We start from the raw sequence: 24,029 nt of genomic DNA, 5'->3' as shown, positions 1-24,029 counted from the left end.
TGATGAAGATTCCACAGCCCCTTCAGACAACAATACTATGAGATAATGTACCCCATCCTAATCTGTCTATCCATCTGCTTCTGTTGCTCAATATGATCTCATTATAAACTCCATCCCAAAAGCTACCCACCTCCAGGTGAGATCACCCCTTGCCGAGTGTGCACTCTGAATATTTTAGCCTATATTTTTAAAATAAAATTGAGAGAATTTCACACCAGTCATAAACGAAGACAGGACAGGAGTCAGTCAAGCCTCATCTGCACAATAAAAAATAATATAAAAATGGCTTAAGGGGGCATGTCAGGGAAGATATGATCAGAGGCAAATTGGGAGAACAGCTCTGACTTCTGTGATCAGTCAATGGGCTGAGCCTCCCTTTCCCTCTACAGGGAAACCTGCTGGGTAAGATTCATGCACTCAGTTATGCCTAATGCTTCCTTGGGAAACTTAGAAATCTCTATAGATTTGATTTATAAGTCAACATGCTGGTGGTCAGGCTGTATTACTATTCACTCATTGCACAAGCTTTGTAGACAGTAAATTTATCATCAGCAATCCAAAGAATTTGTGCATCCTTTGCTTCAAGAAGCTGTACTATCCCCTAAACTATCCCTGTGAGTTCTGACTGAATGCCGCTAGATGAAGAATGAGGGGCTCCTGAGTAGCTCATTGAACACCACTAGACAAATGGGACAGTGTGCTAGTTATGAATTCATAATCGTAATAGTTCATATATTGAATGTGACTAGACTTACAGTATCAAACTTGGTATCACTCAGATGTTTTCTTATTAACTTATTAACAGAACTGGCAGCTGAGGATGTGCCTGTGTAAACTTCTGTCCTCGTATATTGTATGAAGGAAGAAAAGGTTAGCTTGATGAGGATGGAAGATGCCTTAGTGGCCTGCACAACACACATAAGAATAAAGTACCATCACCTACTTCATGCCATCTAACTATGTTTTTGAAGAGGAGGTGAATTGAGCCAATTCATAGAAGTGAGGGCCATCCAGCTTTAGATATTGCTGGAGAAGTGGCCAGTGCCCTACCTCTACACTGATTCAAGGATGGTGACAAATTCTATAGAGGGGTGGATGCAGCAATGAAAGCAGAACAACTGTCAGCTCAGAGGTAAATCTGCCTGGGCCACTGCAGCACAGAAAGATATTGCTGCCTGTGTAGAAAATATGGTTGTAAAAACATGTAACATGGATGCTCACATACTGAAGAGTCATGTCAGTGAAGAATATAAAAACAACCATCAGGTGTTTTGGGCTGCTAGGATTGAAGAGGCTGAGGTAGATCTGGACTGGCAAAATAACAATTAATTATTTCTAGTTCAGTGAACCCATGACACCTCAGACTGTCACAGAGAGATGCAGCATATAGATAAGCTTGGGATCAAGGGGTGGACACAACCACAAACACTATTGCACAGGTCATCCAAGAATGTGAAACGTGCTGTAATTAAGCAAGTTAAGTAGATAAGGTTTCCTTCTAATCTGACAAAGATGGCCTGATTGAAGTTGCTCCCCCCTGAATCTGTAATCATCTCTTTTATTCAAATTCATGTTTATTCTACAGTTATTTTCCTGATTCTTAGGAAAACGTATATTTTTTCTGATAGATGTAGTTTTAATTTCCTGTTTGTTTGTTTGTTTCAGGTGTTTCAGCTAGTAGGATACTACAAGAAAAAAAGGTACTTATCTGTAGACTGACAATGATTTGCACTTAGCATCTCTATAACTTCATTTACACAGTAGTTGCTAATTTTTCTTGACACTTGCTCACAAATCTTTCACTTCCCCTCTTACCTTCAAGAATGCTCAAAGTAGCCCTAGGCATGGTCGTTTGAATGCTGACAGCAGGTCTCTACAGTTAAGAGAGAAAGCTGAGAAAGATGTTTTCAGGACCCTTGAAAACAGTAAGTGTATGTATGAAGGGCAAGAGCAATATACTTCAAAGTGTTTGGGTAGTGAAGACTATCTGGGGAGCTGGAGAAAACTATGAGCTGTGAGGATGTTTGCAGCTGGCTGGAAAGATTTCCTTAATGGAAATACTAAAATTGCTTATGACCCCTACAGAATAAGTTCCCTAAATCCAACTGTAAGATCACTGCTTATAGTTTATGTAGGCTGGACCAATCACAGTGGGGAAATAAAGGACATTTAGAGAAAACTTTACTGCTAGTACAATAAGAATTACATCAGACTGAAGCCCAGTTGAGAGAAATCCTATTTACTGTATTGCTACTACCACTGTTCTTAGTCAGCATATTTTGTCACATTATAAACTATGCATGGATGAAGATGTTCGGTGGTGCCTAGTGAATTCTCAGGCATCCACACATCCAGACCACTAAATACCTGACTCCTAGTATTTGCTGGCACATTGAGTTTTAATACCTTGGGGCATTTTGACTGTGTTTACAGATAGGTAAACAGTATAAGCACTTTCTGCAGGTCTAAATACACAGATGCAAATGTTTCTTAAACAAAATGTCTTTTTTCTCCCTCCTCCATCTTGCCTTTTCAGGCTTAGCTTTTCATCATGAGGTTATTTATCAAGAAAATGAAGATTGCTTAAGAGGATATGGGAAAAGTTAGTGGCTATTTTAGTCCGCCTTATTTATATTTCAGAAAACTTTGTCGTTGGTTCAGACTTTGTGAAAACAACAGAACTTCTTAAAAACTGAAAGATATTTTTAGAAATATTTTTTCTGGATTGAATTTCTACCCTGAAATCCTTTTAAAATTATGCTTCAGATTAAGGGTGACTAATCTTCTTACTATCTCTACAGCACAAAAATGTAAAAATAAGGGTACAAGGATCATTGATGAAAACAGAGCAATGATCTCTGAGAGATCGTTACCGTGATTTGTAATGTCACTGTAACAAACCACAGTTGGCGAGTTTGGTTAGATCTACGTTCATCTTACATAAGAAGGAGGTAACAAAAATCATGTCTCTGCTAGCCCAGTTTAATACACCAATGGAAAAACAATAATAACAACAAAGAAACTACATGCAATATACAAGGAGGGTATTATGACCTAAACAAATACAGTAAAATCTAGTTCAGATAAATGAAAACAGAATTGCCAAGGCTTAGCATGCCTAAGCATAGAAACTATATGCTTATGCCTCAAGAGAATGATTTTCAAGTTAAAACTTCAAGTTCCTGCCAAGACATAGAAGTAAATCTAATATTCAAAGTCAGAACTTAATGAAGAAATTTCCCCTTCTTGTCAGAGTAGTCCTGAAGGTCAGCATATTTATGAAACAGATTTAATACTTACATTCTTATTTAACACAAGCCCAGTCTCTGTTTAGGATAAGGTTAAGTGGCCATCCTATGAAAATGTGGACATTGACAATTCTCTTTGAAAGCCTGGTCAATGAGAGTTTCTTGCTTCTTAGCACTGCTCAAAATCTCTGCAGTTATGGTTAGACAAATGCTAAGCTCTTCTGAAAAACTGGCCTGAAGTGACTGAGAACTGCCTGAGCTGAAATCATTCTAAGTACTTGTTGACAGTATTCCGAACTTGGCAGCACATTTGGTGTTGGTTGAACTTCTAAAGGACTAAGAACATGTGTACACCCATTTTAATGCATGCAGGCAATATCTGAGACAACAGGGGTAAACTGAACACAAGAAATCCAGATTCATTTTTACTTTTTTTATCTTTGAGAACGAAACTGACAACACTATATAAGAAGTCTTTTTCTTCTTCTGCAAAAGCAGGTGATTCTTGGATTCTAAAAGCTGAGAAATTCTGACTCACATAACCCTGACAGATAACCTGAACCTCCTGGCCCCAGCTGAAATTAGTCTAAATAAAGCTGACGTAGGTAGAAATCTCATGAGGGATCATTAATTAATTTCATACTTTTCAAAATGCTTGTGTTCATTATGGGAAGTAGTTAGAGGAATGTAATAATTAGCAGTAGTTTCTGTAGCCAAAAATAAGTGAGAGTCTGTAGCCAACAGTCTGTACCACACATTCCTGTGCGTGTTGGTCACAGTTTCAGAGTGGAAAAACAATGACGATCTAGTCAAGAAGGAGGAGGTAAATGAGAACTGGTGTAGTGAGAACAAGGGAAGATGGATGACAGGTTGAAGAAAAAGGAGAGTGAAGAATGAAGACATTTTACAGAGAAGAAAAGATTCCTTCTGAATGACTCTTAAATTCACTTTTCTCTCAACAACTTCTTCAAATGCTTTTGTTCACTTACTGGTTGCGACACATTTGCCAGCTCATTTACCACATTACTGAGCTCTCTCAATTTGCCGCTGATCAACCAGGTTCCCTAGCAATAATTTTCTGACTCGCTTTCACACATCAATTTAGTTACTATAATGTAGGCATACAGAAGAAAAAAAGCCTAATGTGATAATCCCTTCTCTTCACTGTTCTTCATGGAACTGTCCTTCAGCTTACTTACCCCTTTTGACCTACATAAACATCTATTTAAAATCTTCATATATATAAGAACTTCTTGACCTAAGATATCCCACTCTAACCTCAACAATTCCTGATCATTGGTTCTTTACCACAGCTATCTTCAGCAGTTTTAACAAGCTAGATGTGAAACAGCAGAAACAGAGAATGTCACTTGTCTCCTGTAGGGCACTGAAGTGAAAGAAATTCATAGTAGTATAAATTTCTTTCATCAATGCCAACACATACTAACTGCAGAGAACATCGTTTCAGTGAATTTTCAGTCTGTGCTTTTTGTATTCCCAGCATCAAAGGAAGAAAAGAGCACAAAGGGCAGTCGGATGAAATGCATCTCTGGGGGTTAAGGTCTTGATAGCATCATTCGTATTTCTCAGTGAAAATATAGGCTGCCACACTAGCTGCACTGCTCATTTATTGCATCATTCTGTAACCGCCATTCTGTAAGCCCTGGGCTTTCTGAGTCATTTAAATAACTGTAGCAAGACTCAGCCCTATCCTAATGATCAATCACTTGTTATGTTAATGACTGCTTTTTGTGGAAGTGAAAATCAGAACAGTTTCACATTTCAGCTTCATATAATCTCTTTTATATAATTGGTTGCTTATTTTCAACCATGGACAAAGAATTATCTCCTCTTTATGACGTAAAGTAACAGGTATAAATAAACCAAAGAGATCAATTAAACTTTGGGTAGTTTTTGTTGTTGTTGCTTGTTTGTTTGTTTTAAGTATCATTTAACAATCATTTAAATCACTGATAACAAAACATTTCCACTGAACGACTTTGCAAAATAAAACTTTAAAAATCAGTCTGGCTTGTCCCAGAAGGAATGTTGGAAAGGTACTTACGGTAGGGGTTCAGAAGTATTAGGGAAGATATGGAGCACAAGGATATGTACTGGAAAGAGTCAGAATATTTTTTTCTTTGCTGATAAATTCTTCATAGCACTTTCAGGTAATCCTAGAGTTTCAATAAGCTCTATTGATTTAAGGAATTATTCGCACTTGGGCTGGGAATGAAGAAGCTTTTAAAAGTGCAGTCTCCAAACCCATATGCTTTATTTCACAATATCTTACTGTTCAACTTTAAAACAAATATAACTCGAATCACAATACAATGATGATTGATGTTTTTCATCAACACCCAATTATCATTCCATCATGGCACAAGACTTTAAAGTGGAGCTGTCTGAGCCAAGTGAAACACAAAGTGAGCATCTGGAAATCCAGATCTGTGCTCTTACAAAATGGCTTAACAAACCACATTTATTATTTTCTAACATGTTAGGTCACGTTATATCGGTATACAAGATGAGGCATTTATTTGAATCTTATGCTCATGTAGATCACTTCACTAATTGCTCAGTGATCATAAATGCAAATAGATTGTTTTTGTTGTTGTTTTAAAAAGGGCTTTCTCTTGAATTCTTCTTAGAATTGGTGAGAATAATTCTCAGTTCTGTTTGATTTTACTAGACTTGTCTTAATATCTGAAACAAAGTATTCACAGTGTGTATCCACATATGCTGATAAGTACTTCACAGTCAAATCATCACATGCTCAAAAAACTTCCCCCCTTAATGTGCTGAAAGTGTTAGAATGCATATTGTACATTAGACATACAGAAAGAAAGACAGAGATATCCAGCCTAAAAAAGAAATAGGTATCTGTTGCTGTCTTTCTCCATTATCTGGCATGACCTGACATGATTTTAGTTGGAAACTAAATTCCGCAGCTCAGAAGCAGGTTATCTGGGGCTGGTAATTTCAGTATTGCTCAGTAATGATGGAAGGTTATGAGAATTGAAGGAAATTGTTTATACATGTAAATACATTTTTAAAAAGTCTCAAAAGACATACTAGTAATCTATGCAAATTCTTACACTATCTTATGTTTTACTTTTTTTTTTAAAACTAGATAAGTACTACTATATTTGCATAGTATATATTATTCATAAACTTTACTTGGAGCACAGTATATATTTTGTCCTCAATGACTGTAAAAGAATTGTTTACTTACTTAATACATACTTCATATTTATCTGTAATGCAGCCATGTCAGGTGGACATAGAAGCAACTATTTAATAATGTTAAAAAAATAATACATACTAATTGAAAAATAAACAATTTCATATACATTACAGGAAAAAAAAAAAAAAAATTAAGCACAAGCACAGAATAATAACCAAAATTGGTAGTCAGTAGAAGGGATTTTGACTTTATGTTGCCACTCAAATTGTGGTATTGCCTGTACTGTACTTCCTAATTCTGTATTACTGTTATGAGTCAGCGTTACAGACATTTGTTGGTTTAAAACTTTTTGTGGGAAGAAAAGAGAAAAGCACCTTAATGATGGTTGGGGGGAGGAGTCATTTTAATGCATGTTATATATTGCAGAGGTGAAAATTCTGAAACAAAATGTTTGCTTTCGAAGGTGATTTCTTTTTCTTAAGAAAAAATATAATACTTACATACTACAAAAGCATACATTTTTTACTTAGTTTGTCATACAAACCAAATTTAAATGATTTAGCTGTCATATTTTTTCAAAAGGCAGGTTTGTTTACTTCTCATTTTCATGGTGTACAAAGGAGATATGTGTTTTATTATATTTTGCTATTCTACCCTATATTTACTGAAATAAGTTATTTTGCCTTTTACCTTCACCTTTCTAGTAACCACTAGAAACTTTTGTTGTGAATTGAATGGAATCATTTATTTAGATAAAATGACTTCAAGTATATGCTCCATAGTCATTAGAGCATGTCATTACAGCACCAATGTGACATGCCTGCTGCATATAGATACTTACCTTTATTAGATTACTATTTGCAACACAAAAGCAAACATATTTCCATGCAGAAGCTTACAACAATGATCTTGACTATCTGCTTGGTGATGTTTTGATTCCAAGTCCATTTTGGGTACTTTTGTGTGTGTGTGTGTGTGTTGTACTTCATAAACTTATCTCAGGGAAGAAAAGAATCAAGTTAATGCTCCTCAAGTTTGGCTTTGTATCTCCTGGAAACCAATGTACATATGATATATTTTCCATTAGCATTTTCCCAAATACATCAAGGATTCCCAAAGGCCCCTTAGTACCAGTCTGGAAGTATAAAGTAGATTTAAAGTGGATGCAAATAGAATATTTATTTTCTTTGAATACAATTAACATTTCTGTTGTGGCACATAGTGTAAACAAGGAACATGTCCCAGATATCTTGTTTCCAAAAGGATTGATTTTTGTTATTCGTTCATAATTGAATACAAACGAATTTATCTTTAGGAAAGAGAATTTGTTGACCTAAAATCATCCTCTAACCTAATACTGATCTTTGTAACTCCATCTCACTTATACACGCATGTCTACTCACACTACTCACACTGTGGAAAATAATTTAATTATGTGCACCTGCATCATAATTAATCATTGGCCAAAAATTAGAAATTTATGAGAGCATGAAAACAGTCTACATTCTACCTGGTTGCTGCATTTTGTGAGGCCTCTATTAAAAAGAACAGTTCAATGTCAGACTGAATTTTGAGCCATGCTGCAGCCCTGAACAGTATCAATACCACATGCAGGCTCCTGTTTTACTGTTACAAATGCTAATTCTGCTCTTTTGGCATATGGTTCAGTTGGTAGCTCCCAAACCAAAAGCTGAGGCACTTATAAATGTGAGTCACTTACAGAAATCCTGATTTTAAATCTCTTACCTGCAATCATGAACTCAGCAAATAATGTTTGCTTTCTTGCCTGTGCGTGGTATAAGATAGATACGGGAGATGGCACTCTTCTGTGCGAAGCTCACAACTGTAGCCAATGGTGGTATTTTATCTTCAAAAAAATGTAATCTGCTAATGAACAGTAAAACAGATACAGTGTGAATAGTGAGTAAGAACAATTACATGGTATTAAATTATTTGCAGGAAAATTTCTTTCACGGCAACTGAAAAGAATGTGCAATAGTATCTCTTCAGACAGTAAGTACAGTTCTCAATTTGTGGTCTGTGAACCATAGGCAGCAAAACTGTCCCTTTTTATGGTTAGAATTTAAGTGATGCACTGACAAAAATTGTTGAGAATTGTTTGGACCCATTCTTTCTGCATGCAAGATTAACCGCCCATCTCTTATTCTGCTCTAAACAGTAATTGTGATCAAGCATATGGAAGAATGGAGACACCACTTGCGCACCCTCAGTATTCCCACTGGCTACCATTCAGCTAGAGCCCAACTCATTCCCAGATCACAGTTTTAAGATCACTGTCTTATGGGCACTTCAGCTAATACTCTTGGAATGTGATTTCAGGTGCTACATTATACCCACTGCTATACCCACTCTGGGGAGGACAGGTACAGGTCTCCTATCAAAAGTAGTCATTATCTACAATAAGCTTCTAAAATTATCCTGCATCTTGGGAACAGACAAGTATATGTCAAGAATGCATACAATTACGACCCAAATCTGATCCGTTATTTCTCTATCAGACTGAATGTTGTGGCTTGTTAGACCATGGTTTGCAACTAGGTGAAAAGAATTTTGAGTACTGTCATCATATACAGATGCCTTGGGGTATCACCACAACAGATTGGCTTTGTTCTCTTCTTTCAAAGATGCTGTACTATCTTGCAGGCCCACCTACACTATGTGGAGCTCTGTGGACACTGCAGTATATGCTTCTCAGACTGAATCTACACAGGGCTCAGTTAAAGACACCTCTGAAAGCTATAGGCTTTCTTATATCTAAGCCAGGAAGTCTATACCAAGTACATTCCCAATGCCAGGAACACATCTACCTACTCTTATTTTACATGAGCTGGTAAGGCAGGAGAATCTATTGGTCTTTAATTGGGTTTGAACATATGCTCACTTGTTTGCACGCTATTTTTTCAGCAAATGCTGATGGACATTTCTGTATTTGTATTGCCACTACTATGGCAATTTTCTTAAGATGGGATTGCATTCAAAGATCAAAACAGTGAGTGCTAGCAAGATTACTGCATAGAAGTGCATAGAAAAGCTTAAACGCATCCAGGATTTGTTCAAGACATACAAGGAAACCCAATGCAATACAAATTACAAATATTGTAAATAGTTACTGAACAAAGAGAAGGAAAAATAGACCTATCTTCATGCTGCCCATTGCATACAGTTGTTTATACAGTGCATGATCTTAGATGAAACATTAGCATATTAACACACTTTATGTTCTAGGGCACATTTATAAATAATAATCATAGTAATAACAATTAAAAGTAAGATGGTGAACTCTTAAACTGTTTGGCTGCCAGTCTTGGCCGCAATCTCCTAAGATTGTTCAGTTCATAATTATACATGATAATTGACACAAAATTAAATATCCATATTGCCTAATTACATGTATGTACACTAATGGCTTAATTAAGATTCCAAATTTTACAATTACATTGTGGCATCACTTAGCAAACAGTTTTACAAAGCTTTGTTTTACTCATTTTAAATCACTTTTAGAAAATGCAAATTTGCATGTAAGGTATCGTACATTACAAGCACATTAAAAAAATATTTAATAATACATATTCTCAAGGGGTAAATATTAAGACCTAAAGTGCATATTTGGCTACCTTTGCTTCGGGTTTTGAAAACTTAGAGGAAGAAATTTAATGTTCTGTTATTATGGATTATGTCTGAGCTTTTAGCTCTGTCTTTTCTGAAAAAAAGAAAGTACTCCATGCTTCAGAACAGTGTAACAAGTCGGCTTTTATATATATAAAATCCTTTTATGTTTTATAAGTATAAGCAATATTATTTTTCATGAAATTAAAAATAGTTTTTGCTGAAAGTCGGTGGACTGACCTGAGAATTTTCACTTCTAAGCAGAGCTGAATGCATATTAAGTACAAAAGTACAAAAATATCTTGTTCATTATTGTGTCTGTAGTTCACTGGCAAATTTCAAATGAATTATTTTGCAATAGTTTGTATCCAATATCTTTATTGGTCTTAGAAGTCTTGTCAACTTCACTAATAATTGTTTTTATAGCAGATATTCACAGTTACAAGTAGTAGCATGCATTACAGATTTATTTTGCTTGCAAGTGACAACAGGGGGTAAAATACATTGTTGTAACAGCACTCAGCCTCAAATAATAATATTTGCTAAACTCAAAGACATAGCCACATAAAAAAACTCAATCTGCTATCATTGTTTGCACTCATTTTTTCCTTATCCAAGGTAATAATTACAGAAATATTTATAATGCAGAAAATATTAATTTTTCGTTGCTTCCTCTTAGAAGCAGCTGAATGTTTTCAAATTAGAAAAATAAATAAGTGATACTTAGGGGGGAAAATGGTCTATAAAGTGTTATTTAAATAACAGACAGTGAGACTGACAGAAGTGTAGAACCCAACTTACAGATGCCAACAGTGGATAAGCTGTCATTAGAAAATGAATAACGTTGAGATTTTCAGTTTTTCCCCCTACACAGTTTCTTGGACTAATTTTCACAAGATGTTTAGTTGAATTACAGTTATTTTAGAAAAATAGCAAATACTGATTTAAAAATAGTGGTTAAATAGTCAATGACTATGCATGTTGGGAACTAGCTCCAGCAGCAACTTGTACTCATCTCTACCTATAGATCTCATTTGATTTTATTTGGATTTAGCTTCCACCCATGGGACTGTATTATAATATTTTGCCAGAGATCACACAGTGTGCAAGTTAATACAGGCCTAGCTAAGTGACAGGTAAGAACTCACTTGCATAAGTTAAGGTTTCTGAGGGATCTTGCTTCAGTACGGACAAGAAAAAAGTTCTTATTGCTCTTACTGTTTTAATCCATTCTTTTACTCTGTATTCATCTTTTCTCATTCAAGTTTCTTAACAGAAATGTGGCATTATGTAATACCATATTGGATCAAAAAAGCCCAATACTTTTAAACTTTAAAACTTTCAGTTTGATCAAAATTATGATCTCATTAAAACAAGAGGATTATGCTATTTTGAAAAGATTATATCAAATCAGTCCTCTTGACACTCTTCTGATTGTTTGCTGAAAACTATTCGTCTTTGAGCATTTTATTTTGTTTGTCAGACATCTAATTGCTTTCTTAATAATTAAGATATCATAGCAAGAATAAATAGTCCTTCTATTTCTTGTTTTACTACTATCACCAGTAATTTCATTGCAATTTCTGAGAACTCATTTTTTCTCATTTTTATTAGAAAGGAACATGAGCAGATAATAGGTACTACTTTAAAAATACTACGATAAAAATTATTAATAATGGTAATTTATAGATTAAAATCTTCAATACAATCTGCTTAATAATGTCTTTACTTACAGTTGGAAATGAAAAGAATTTAATAACCATCAAATGCAGGAAATATAGCTTATATTTTTTTCCAAAATGCAGAGGAGTATTTGTCAAACATACTACACTGCTTATCCATTGTATGGTAAACAAAGGAAAAAAGCTTCCCTCTTCCTTATAAAGTAAATTTAGCCATTATAGTCCAGATTAAAATGATATTTCTGTATATGTCAGCAGGAAAATATCCTATTATTCCATATCTGAAGGCCTAGAAATTATGCAACTTCTAATTGCTTTCAATATTTAATGCACCTGGATGAATAGCCACTTATGCCAAAATTCAGACCCATTTTGAGGCCTATGCTTAATAGGTGAACATACGCAGTGATTTTTTCTGGATTTATACAGAATTCAGTAAAACTAGTAACAGAAAAGCTGGTTAACTGCTAACAGTACCTGAAATTTAAAGAGAAATATGTGCCCCCAAGTAGCTGACAGACCCTTCTCATTTCCCTTCAATAACATGAACAGAAACAAAAATAATGCAAATTCAGAAGTGTATCATTTTAAATAAATAAATAAATACACACACATGCACACACACACACACACACACATATATATATATATAAACACCACCAACAAAGTCTTCCTGTTTTGAGATGGATAATTTCTTCTTCCTTCATGTTCAAACAAGCCCATTCTAGCTTTAGACTTACTTTAAATTCCTTGGAAATTATGTAATAATTGGCTTTGCTGCCACAACTGCATCATAGTTTTAACCTGAAGATCCTCTCAGCAATTCTGCTCAAGTTTTTACAAAATTAGATAAAAATAAAAATAAAAAAATAAAATAAATTATAAATAAAATATAAATTAGATTTACTACTAAGTGACCTGTATTTCACAGATCTATGTAATTATTATCACTTGTTTTTTGGCACAAAGTTTCCACAGTGACAAATTCTGATATTTTTACATGTAATCTTAAACAGTGTTTTAACAGTGTGGAATTTTCCTAAAGAAAGAACTGCTATTGGCTATGTGTTAACCTTTCTCTATAAGGTATGTTGCTTGAAGCTCCTTTCTCTCCAAATGGTATCATGTCCAACATGGAAGAAAACATCTCAAGAGGCCTGGTAACTGTCATTCACTCATGCTGTGGATATTTATTAGCGCTAACAAATATAGTTACAAAAGTGTCCTGTCCTATCAGCATGTCTCAATTCAACATTTGCTATATTGATGTTTTATTTGCCATTTTTTGCAACATGCAGAATTTGTGATTTTATCGCTATCAGAAATATGTGATATTCCAAAAATAAATTATAGAGAGAATATATCTGAACAACCAGGTCCTTCTCTACACACTTAGTGGTAGAAAGACAGTATAAGTTACTGGGGTACTCACGACACCACGAGATAGATGATTAAATACCAGGTCAATTGTGGATTCCCTGCTCACATACAGTGAAATATAAGAATCCATATGTCACAGGAGATAATTACATAGGGCATAACATGAGGAAATTTATAATCAGTGGAGAGAGAGACTTCTGCCATTTTTCTAACATTCCCTGTGCCTTGGTAAATCATGGAGCAAATCCTCCTGGAAGATAAATTAAGGCACATTCAAGATGTGGAGGTGACCTGAGGCAGACAGCATGGCTTTACCAAGGACAGGTTCTGCCTGACAAATCTGGTGGCCTTCCATGATGAGAGACTACATCAGTGAACAAAAGAAGGGCAACTACCTGGAATTGTGCAAGACCTTTGGCACGGTCCTGTACCAGTACCACATCTTTATCTCTGAACTGGGGAGATATGGATTTGAAAGCTGGACTATTCAGTGAGTAAATAATTGGCAGCCAGAGGGTTGTGATCAGTGGCTTTATGTCCTGGTGGAGACCAAACATGTGTGGTGTAATCCAAGGGTCCATCTTGGGATCTATACTATTCAGTATCTTCATCAGTGACATAGACAGTCGGACTGAGTATACAGTCAGCAAGTTTGCTGATGACACCAAGCTGAATGGTGAAGTTGATACAGCAGAAGGAAGAGATGCCATCCAGAGGGGCCCCAACAGGCTCAAAAAGTGAGCCAATGTGAACCTAACGAGGTTCAACCAGGACAATCCCAGGTATGTGTAAGGACCTGGAGAAGAACTCATTGAGAGCAGCCCTGCAGAGAAGGATTTTGGAATCCTGATGGACAAAATGCAGGACATGAGCCAGCAGTGTGCTCTTGCAGCACAGAAGGCCAACAGTATCCTGGGCTGCATCAAAAGAGGGGTGGCCAGCAGGAAAAGAGGGGTGATTGTCCCCCTCTGCTCTGCCCTCGTGAGGCCCCATTTGGAATATTGTGCCCAGGTGTAGGGCCCCCAGCACAAGAAATACGTGGAGTTCTTGCAGTGGGTCCAGAGTAGAGTCAGGAAGATGATCAGAGGGTCAGAGTACTTCCCTTATGAAAAAAAGGTTGAAGGAGAAGACTCCAGGGAGACAACATTGCAGTCTTCCAGTACTTAACAGGAGCTTATAAGCAGGAAGGAGACTGACCTTTTAGACTGTCTAATAGTGATAGGACAAGGGGACTGGCTTTAAACTAATGATGGTAGATTTTAGGTTAGATGTTTGGGAGAAGTTTTTTACTCAGAGTTTTTTACTGGAACTGGCTGCCCAGAAATGCTGTGGATGCCACATCCCTTGGGGGTTTCCAGGCCAGGTTGCATAGAGACCTATGCAGCCTGCTCTGGTGGTAGCTCTGCTCACGGCAGTGGGGTTTGAATGGAGCTGAATCTTTAAAGTCCCGTCCAATCTAAGCCATTATCTGATTCTATGATTCTTTGACCATACCATGAGCTCAGGAATATCACTCAACTTGGTTAAATGGCTATTTTTAAAAAAGGCCTGAGTGCATTATGAGACCATCACCTTATGCAAATATACTGGGAATTCTGGGCCCAAAATTCTGTAAATTTCAGCTTTTTTTTTTTTTTTTTTGCTTTTTTTTTTTTTTTTTTTTACATCTTTATATGTCTGAATACTATCCTCATTTGGTCTCCTTGTTTGAAAAGTTTCTGAATGCAATTACAGAATTACAGGTCTTTTTTCCTCAGATCTTTTGTCAGCAGATTTTTATTTTTATTTATTTTTCACTGAGATGTATAGTAGCATGGGTCTACTGGTTCGCAGAAAGAATTCCAAAGCACCCACAGCCTTGGGTGCACTGGCCTGGCACTCCTGCTGTTAACCCTGCATATCCAGGTATCAAACCATTCTGTTTCCTCTGTATGTTCCAGCACATTTTCAGGTGCTGGGTGAGTTACCAGATGTGAATGTTTTATCTTTCAGTTGCAGCCTTTGTTGTTCTCTTGATGAATTACTCACTTAGTGTCTAGAAAAAATAAAGCTATCAATATCAATGAAGCTGCCAATGAACTGTGGCAAACTAAAGGATACAGGAGATTAACAATCATTATGTGTCAGAGGCTTATGATATGATGATAATGATTATTGGCATACACATTTACCTCTACAGAAAATAATATTGTAAAAAATTAGAATAAAGGGCAATTCTAAGTTATGTATAGCTTGTTTTATCCTTAAAAATAGAATCAAGAATATAATCATAGATGGAAAGAGAGCTTTTAAAATTATTTATGTCACACAGATAAAAGGCAAAGCATAGCTTAAATTTCACTGTGATATTAATAAGGATTTTAAAAGATCAGGTTCAAGAAATTGCCTTGGTTTTAAAAGGAAGATTACTTATATAATTTGGGAATTAATGCTACCCATTTGCTACCAAAAGGCTTTCAGAGGTAGACGTGCAGTAGTTTTCTGTAAATACAAAGGAAGCATTCCCATGTGATAAACATATTCTTATTTCTACTGCTGATATGAAGAGGGAAGTTGTCTTTTTGCCAGCTTCCACTCATTCAGTATACAAAAGATATTACAGGCTTTTAAGCTCTGTTCACGTGGCTGCACAGTCACTTTCCAGTTAAATGAAAACCAAAGTATAAATAAAGCATGTGTTAGCTCTCTTTTGCCACATGGTAATTGGTCTAACCTCCCAAATGAAATTAAATTAAACTATCTTTTGATGACTCCATTCAGAAAGGAAATAAGCATACCCAAATTTAAAGCCCTATGTACCTTTTCCTTTGTTTTCTTAACAAAGATAATCTTGAGCTTTATCCTAGCAATATAGATGCTAATTTTACTATCTGGCAATATCACAGCCTGTGACTCAGTCAGACTACATAGAAAACTCCATTCCTATTTTTCCATTGTTGGTATTTAAGATAAATTTTCAATAATATATTTTTTTTCTCTTTCTCTCTGACTGACATAAGATTTATATTTGCAATGCTTTCCCTTTTTAGCACATAACATAAAGACATAGGAAGTCTGAAATGACCATAGCAATCTCTTAAAACTGTATTACCTCTACAAAATGGGTATATTTCAGGACCTCCCTAGTATATATACTAAGAAATCCTTGTATATAACTTTGATGAACTGCTTAATCTGGATGTTATAAACCAAAAAAATACATCCTTAGATGTATATACATCCAGATACGACCTTCTTCTGGAATTATTTAATGCTACCAAGGTCTAGTTTCATGTCAGCATGATCGTAGTGGCACATGAAACCTCAGCTGTCCCTCTTCCATCTAGGCAAAGTTGATCTCGGTCAAAATTTATAGCACATTTTACTCCAAGCTCCGCCTCCTCTTTTAATTGCACCCTTCAGATCTGTCAAGATAAATGCTAACAGAATTTATTTCTCATACAGTTCGGTCAAAACAGTCTAAGTTGTGTGGTATTTAATCTGTCAAAATTGATGTCTGTCTCACCCAGCTGGACTAGGGAGCAGTTACACAAGCAGTTGTGCCAACTGGTCCAGGGCTGCAGTTCTGTAACTAGCCAATTTATTGTTGCTGCAGTCCCAAAACAGCCCTATCCACCTTTGTCCCTCTGTCTCCTTTTCATGATCCTCTGGCTAACACAGAACGTGTTGAAAATCCTAAATCTCCATCAAATGGCCCAAAGTGGGATCAGATAGACTTGAGCCTGTAAAAGGGAGATGACAAACAACAACAACAACAAACAAACAAACAAACAAACAAAACTCACAGGAGCTGCTGGAGAGGAAATGAGGGCTAAGGAGAAAGGCAAATTCTAGAAGCAGCAGAGCTTTCTGGAAGCTGGGACCTTTTTTCTGGAGGAAACCAGGGCGGTAAAGGAGTGAGGCTGAAGAGCATTTCATAGAATCAAAAAATCATAGAATGGCCTGGGTTGAAAAGGATCATAATGATCATCTAGTTTCAAAACCCCTGCTTTGTGCAGGGTCACCAACCACCAGACCAGGCTGCCCAGAGACACATCCAGCCTGACCTTAGATGCCTCCAGGGAAGGGGCATCCACAACCTCCTTGGGCAACCTGTTCTAGTGTGTCACCACCCTGTGCACTGTCTAATCTTCTTGCTGCCACATTGAGGGGCATTTCAGTAACAGTTTTGAGGAGACCAGAACTAGACTCAAGTAAGAAAGACATATGGAATACTTGTAGACAGATATGATGAAAAAGTGATTCAATCCACAGAGGAATTTAGGAACATCCATATCTTTTAAATTCATTTGGCAGAGCTTTCATCATGGAGATCTTGAACAAAAAGGGGAACCTTCTGCCTGAGGTATTTTTAGCTTTGAACTCTTTCCTAAAGCGAGGGCAGATGTTTTCTCTTTTCCCAGCTGGAGATTCCTCTCTCATCCCACCTGTGACTGAGTCAGTATCTGGGGCAACTCCTTAATCCACCCCAAGGAGATTCAGACAAGCTCAAGCCAACAATTTGCACAATTTGAACTGATCTCCTTTATTTAGCCTAAAGCAAATGAACTAGAGTATGCATCGTTAACAAACAACTTGCAGAAGGGTAGGGATGAGCAATTACCGTGAGCCAGAGCTGACACTCCTGGACCAATGAGAAAGTATCCGACCTTGATCGCAGGTCCTTGTGCCAGTTTTCTTCTCAAAAAACACAGCATTATCTGTCAGTGCATAGCATAAGGTTTAAAGCCTTCACCTCAGGCTGAGGAGACTGAGTTTTAGTATTTTTTTTCTGCTCAGGGAAACTTGAATCCACATGCTCTGGTTCAATTTTCAGATTACAAAGCACTTCAGAGCAGGATATTTGTTCTTCCCATAGGACCCTGAAGTAGAGCATAGGCATTTCCATCACCTAGTGACATTTTTGTCTCTAGGATATAGGATGGGAAAGATGAGAAATTCAGGCCCTCTCTGGAGCTTACTTCCTGGTAAGCTTCATTGTACTGAACATCCTCTTTTGTGTTTAAAATGTGCCCCCACACAGATGGTGGTAGACACCATCAGAAGAAACACCTGAGGTAAACATAATGTCTGACTAAGCAGAGGAGGAAATTAACTGCACAACAATGCCTTAACCAAAAAAGTAAAAGCAGCATTGCATATTACTACTACCCTTTAAATGAAGAGCAGAAATGCAGATCTTAAGTGAGTCCATTGATTGAACTAGGCCCTGCAAGCCAATCAGCACAATGTCTAATTTATGTACCCTAAATATACTTGGAAACCACGCTAAAGATGCTCACATGATGACGTTTTGGCAACTCTAGCACATGAACAGTTGCAAACATTTAAACATGAAACAAATTTTAGTGATAGGAATTTTGGTTCTTATAACAGTCAGCCTCCCCAGAGTTAAGTGGCAGCCAAGTAGTCATTTTCAGGCTCCGCATCTTAGATTTAGAAAACTCAAATGGTGCTCAGATACCTGAATCTAATTCGTGTATTGAGGATAAAATCCAAAAGCCCAGCCTCAGCCTACAGCACTATTTCACCTCTTTAGAGGACAGTGACAACAGGCTGGAGGCCTGCACAGCTCCTATCTGGCTGAATACTCTCCACCTTTTTGGCCAGAACCAGAAGGTGCAGTCACCGGCACTGATCTCACTCTCCTGAGCCAGGGTTGTGTGTGAGCAGCTTGTTTACTAAATCTCTGCTCCTGACTTACTTTCTACTGCCAAGAGTTTGGGGCCTGTTTTCCACCAGCATTCATTAACTTTAAGTTATCATGCAGCATGCCAAGTTTCCATCAGCCCAGCAAAAACATTCTCAATTCCAAACCCTGTTTTCCTGATGGCAGCACTCTGTGCTGTAGCATTTCTGAGCTGTCTTGGCCAGAGATATCTATTTATGCAGTTAAATTTTCCTAAGATGATGATGGGAGCACACACACTTCAGCAAGGTAGAAGATTATAGCAGCTACCAGGGCAAGTCCTTTCTAAAATCAAAACAATGGGGGAAAAATCACCCAGATGTAAAAAAAAGGGAAAAAACAAACAAATAAACAAAAATCTGTTTTGGTCCAAAATGATCAAGAATTCTGTCCTTATAAACCAAAATCCAAACTCTGTGATCTCAACATTTTCTTGTTTTTCTTGAGAACCAGTGAACCAAAACCCTTTGGACCTTGCTCAAAGGTGGCACAAAAAACAGTGGCAATAAACAGAACAAACAAAAATCTAGCCTGGCTGAAGACTGGGGATTTATTTTGGCAGACCTCAATTCTTCTCAACATACTCTGTGAGTACACAGGTTTTCGGCTCCCAGTACAATTATACAAGTCCTTAATTCCTGTCCACTGAAGTAAACAGAAGCGAAGCCATTGATTCAGCTGGATTCTCAGCTTGCCTCAGTCTACAGCTTGCAAGGCTGTGACTAAATGACTAACCGCATTACTAGTATCTGTTTGTTGCAGCTGTGAAGGAGAAACCGCTCCGTGGCCGTGCAGTGGGACAAGGTGCTCTAAGTAAAGCAGGATTTTGAGATCATCCTTACTACAAAGAGGAGAACTGGAAATCTGCATGTACAGAGCTTATAATGACATCCACAGTTTTGCAAAAGGAGGCAGAATCCCTTTATCAAACAGAAGGAACTGACATTTGAAATGGCCTCAACAACAGAGTAGTGATCAATGGACTGAATAGTTTCTAAAAACTTCCAAGAGAGAATGAAGGAACTAAAAGCTGGGAAATCATATTGAGTTCATGTCAGGAAAACTGGTAGAGATTGATAAAAAAAATATATCCTGTAATCAATCAAAACGTGATAAATAGATAAGTAGTCAGGAATGGCCGCTGCATTTGCACACAGAATTCATACTTCATGAATTTACCAGAGTTTTTCAAAGGTGCTTAAAAGCAGGAAGATGTAAGTAATTGAGCCTATGCAGTGAGCACAATTTTTCAATTAATTTTACAGCATTCTTCTGCAGAAAGCTCAGCTGCCATTGCAGCAGGGAAGATTCCTTCAAAACTTCAGATCTGATCAAATTTTAGAAACAAAAGCTAGAAGTAATGAGCAGATTTTACAAGAGAGTTCACTGGGGATCTGTGTTGAGGCTTACGTTTTCCAGTACAGTCATAAGTGACCCAGAAAAGGAAGTAGATTTTAAGACAATGACATTCACTGATAATTCAGAGTTTTTAAAATGAATATTCATGTCATTTATTATCATGCTAATAAACTAATGGGGAAAATATAATGCTCCTAAAAACAGGATCATAAACAAAACCAGTCCCAAATTTATCTCAAAAGTTGTAGTCTCTAAATATTACTACATGAAAGGAGACTTAGAAATTAGTGTGGGTAAGTTCTCATAAAAATCTGCTCAGTGCTTAAATCTAATTTTAAAAGTAAAGAGAGAAAATCTTAGAAAAAGAATAAAGGATGGAAGAAAAATCACTATTATCCTGTTATTATAAATCTATGACAGATCCAGATTTTGAGTGTTATTTGCTCTGATGGTATTAATAAGAATATGGTGGCATAAGAGTAGGTACAGAGCATATACCCAGAAAGTACAAATTTCTTTCCATATCAACAGGGATTAGTAGACTAGAATTTTCTAGTTTTGAAAAGAGAAGACTCAGAGGATTATGCTAGAAGTCACTGGTGGTAATTGTGAGTAGCAGAAGATGAGTAAGATATGATTATTCAAACATTTGAGGTCAAAATTAAACAACAGAGGCAGAGAAAGTATGGCTGTCTCTTCCTGCAGTATCTGTTGCTCCCCCCACTGAGAGACAAGATACCTCAGTCTGACCTTCAAAGCTAAAGACAGGTAGTTTTTAATAGCAGTGTAAGGAGAAAGACTAATAGAGCTATAGGAAAAACTTGTGTAATTAGGTATTTTTATGAGGAATGTATAAAGACTGATGCAGAAGTAATGCCTCCTATGTTATGTTGGCTTATGATGTTAGAGGCGGGTGTTACATTTTGTTGCTGCGTGACAGATGGCAACAGAGTGACAGTCTGACAGAATAGTGTCTGACATACAAGTGCATATGGACCAAGGGTGTGTCATTGAATTCCTCTATGCAAAAAAACTGGCACTCATTGGCATTCACTGACACTTGCTGAACATTTATGGAAACCAAACAATGGATGTGAGTGCACTCTGAAGCACTGAGTGGTATGTTTCAGCAGGTGACCTCCAGCAGTACTGTTTGTAACAAGTGAGGCATGCAGTCTCATGTTAATCGCTAGCAAAATGCTTAGCTAATGATGGTAACTATGTTGAGATATGTTGACTGTGATGCAGCTGAAAATTTGTTCTATCAAATAGTGTTATCGTGCTCTTTGTATCCGTTTTTGTTTACACGGAAATACATAGGAGGCATTACTTTCAAGGCAGCCTAAGTCCATTGTAGCATATTGTTGAACAGATCAACAGTATACTTATTTCCAAAAATCAAATTAGGCAATCCAGGGGACTGTCGTCCAGGATAGTTTTACACTATATACAACAGCTGATGTATCATATTCTTCCAAACAATATTCTCAGAATCTGTTTTCATCAAATTTCCTGTACTGAAGGAATCAGATGGTACTGCTGAAAGACCAGACATGCCTGGGAAGGCTCTCCTTGGAGCCCTTCTAGAAGCTAGTGACAAAATTCTCATTGATTTCTGTGTAGTTAAACATGATTAAGTCATTAGGAAGGGATGGGTTTTTGAATCATTGATCTAAAGACAGAGAACAGGAATATGCAGGTGCTTGTACTTCACTGCTAGTTCTGAGAAACCATTATCATAACATTTACTACATTGCTTTCTTATTACTAGGTGTGAGCAGAACTACAACGTGTCTCAAACGGTACAACATTTTCCCACAAAAAAAAAATTAAAAAAATAGCATTGTTCTTTTTTCTAATCTGGGTGCTTTGCCGCTGGTAATGGAATTGATTATCCCACTGAGGACATTCTGTACGCTACTCTTGTTAACAATAAAGTAACATTTATGGCAAGTTGTTTACTGGAGTTATTGCCTCAGTCATTCTGCCAGATTTATCAGATATGCATGGGTAAAGGGGCCACCTCATATGGATTCATTCTTACAACATACATAAATACATGACAAGACTGTAGTGTTTCAGTGTTAGCTTTCAGTTAGAAAAATCTAGATCTAGTTAGATGACTTATACTGAATAACCTCTATTTTACTTCCCACCTACTTAAGACTTACTAGCAAAGAAAAACCATGCAAGCTACTCATTCTGGGGTGGGGGAATTAAAAAAAAAAAGAAGAAAAAAACCCATTTCCTGTTGTATGAGTGACAATTGTCTGCCCACTAGAGCAGGCCTTTCATGTTGACAGCTGACAACTGTGGAAAAAAACTTCAGTCTTGTATCCAGCCCATGATAGGCTGAACTTTTCCAAGCAGCTCGTATGCCTACAACTACTGCATACTACCTCATAAAACCTGGAATCTCATGTGTCAACCTGTAAAGCACTGCATGTATCAACATCTAAACCAGTTGAAATCAGTAAGGGCAGTGGGTGTCCGTTCACCAAGGTATTGATGGCCCTTTATGTACAGACAAGAAAACTTTTGAGGATTTTGGAGATTTGTTATCTTGTAAGGCTGCCTGAAAATAATACACCCTGTCACTTCTTATATATTCTTATGATAAAGAACATTTAGTAACAGTATACTGTAATGATTATTTGGTTTAGATGTAATAGATTTTACTTGGGTCCTTCACATTACAGGGATAATTAACCTATGCAAAATTGTAAGACTATGTAAACTGCACAAGTGCTGCTTGCATTAGCTGTATAGTGAACGTAGCCACTATCTCATAAAGTTACAGCAATTCTCTACAGTTGTACCAGTGCTTTAATTGAATGTATTGTAAAGAATAAAACACATTACAGACTAGGCAGGGAAATACTTTATGACCCCAGAAAAGGTACTTAATTCATCAAAAGCCCTGCTCTGTAGAATCTTATTAAACATAAAACTATTTACAAAGTACTGTGTCATACATACTACAGAAAGGCATGGTGATTTAGTAGACACTGAGGAATGCTCAGCTAAGACAATCATTCTTATTCGGCGAACATAATGGGGAATTCAGATTAGGATTTTTCAATTATTATCCCTGCAGACATGCCAGACTGAATAGTGCACATCGTATAAGCTAGTGAATATCCAGAAGCCATATGAATTGCAGAACGGCACACAGGGAAAGACTGGAGGTCTGATCAACAGCTTCTGGCAGTTCCTATTACAGTCAGTTGCTCTGGTTGCCGGGAGTCATCTCCACCCCTCTGCTGAAAGTTAAATTGGATGTTTCTTGCAGAACCCTTGCAGTTCTTTGTGTTTATAATCTAGTAGGTCTGACCAAATTCAGCAGTATTACTTCTGTTCTCTCCCGTGATATAGCAGACTGACCACAGGTATCTTTCATGTAAAGGAGTCTTCCTTAGCTTAGGACAGCTACAGAAAAAACAAGCCCTTAGAGAGCCAACAATCTGCATACATCTTCAGCTTGCTTCGCCTGTTGTCTCCATTCCTTCCTAGGCTGGGGTCCTGTCTCCAGCCTGTCTCTTTAAAAAAAAAAAAAAATTAAAAAAAATTTAAAAAAATCTGTGTTTATATGCCTCTGTGAACTAGGGCAAATTTCCCAGAGGGTGGTGCTTTCCCAGACTTGTTTACCTGTCTGGAGAATTTGCATTAATCTCTCTCTCTCTTCAGTGAACTGGGAATATAATACATAGCACAACACTGGAAAGATAATTTTTTTTTTTTTTAACGTTGCCTATTCTGGCATCTGAGACATTTCAGTATAATTGTTTTTGAAGTTTCCGGGCTTCCAAGACATCCCGTCTGTCACATGTTACTACTGTTTAATATAGATTGTGCTG

The 24,029-nt window shown here is 36.9% G+C and overlaps 1 non-coding gene across 1 annotated transcript; it reads left to right on the top strand.

Moving 5' to 3' along the window:
• Positions 1-848: 848 nt before the first annotated feature.
• Positions 849-969, top strand: LOC116652830. The gene has a single exon (XR_004306049.1). It is a non-coding gene; the product is annotated as a U6atac minor spliceosomal RNA (small nuclear RNA).
• Positions 970-24,029: the final 23,060 nt, after the last annotated feature.

Source organism: Coturnix japonica, chromosome 1 (genome assembly GCF_001577835.2).
Source record: "Coturnix japonica isolate 7356 chromosome 1, Coturnix japonica 2.1, whole genome shotgun sequence".
Taxonomy (NCBI): Eukaryota; Metazoa; Chordata; class Aves; order Galliformes; family Phasianidae; genus Coturnix; species Coturnix japonica.
Note: the sequence above shows the minus strand (reverse complement) of the source record. Positions and strands in the feature narration are given on the sequence as shown.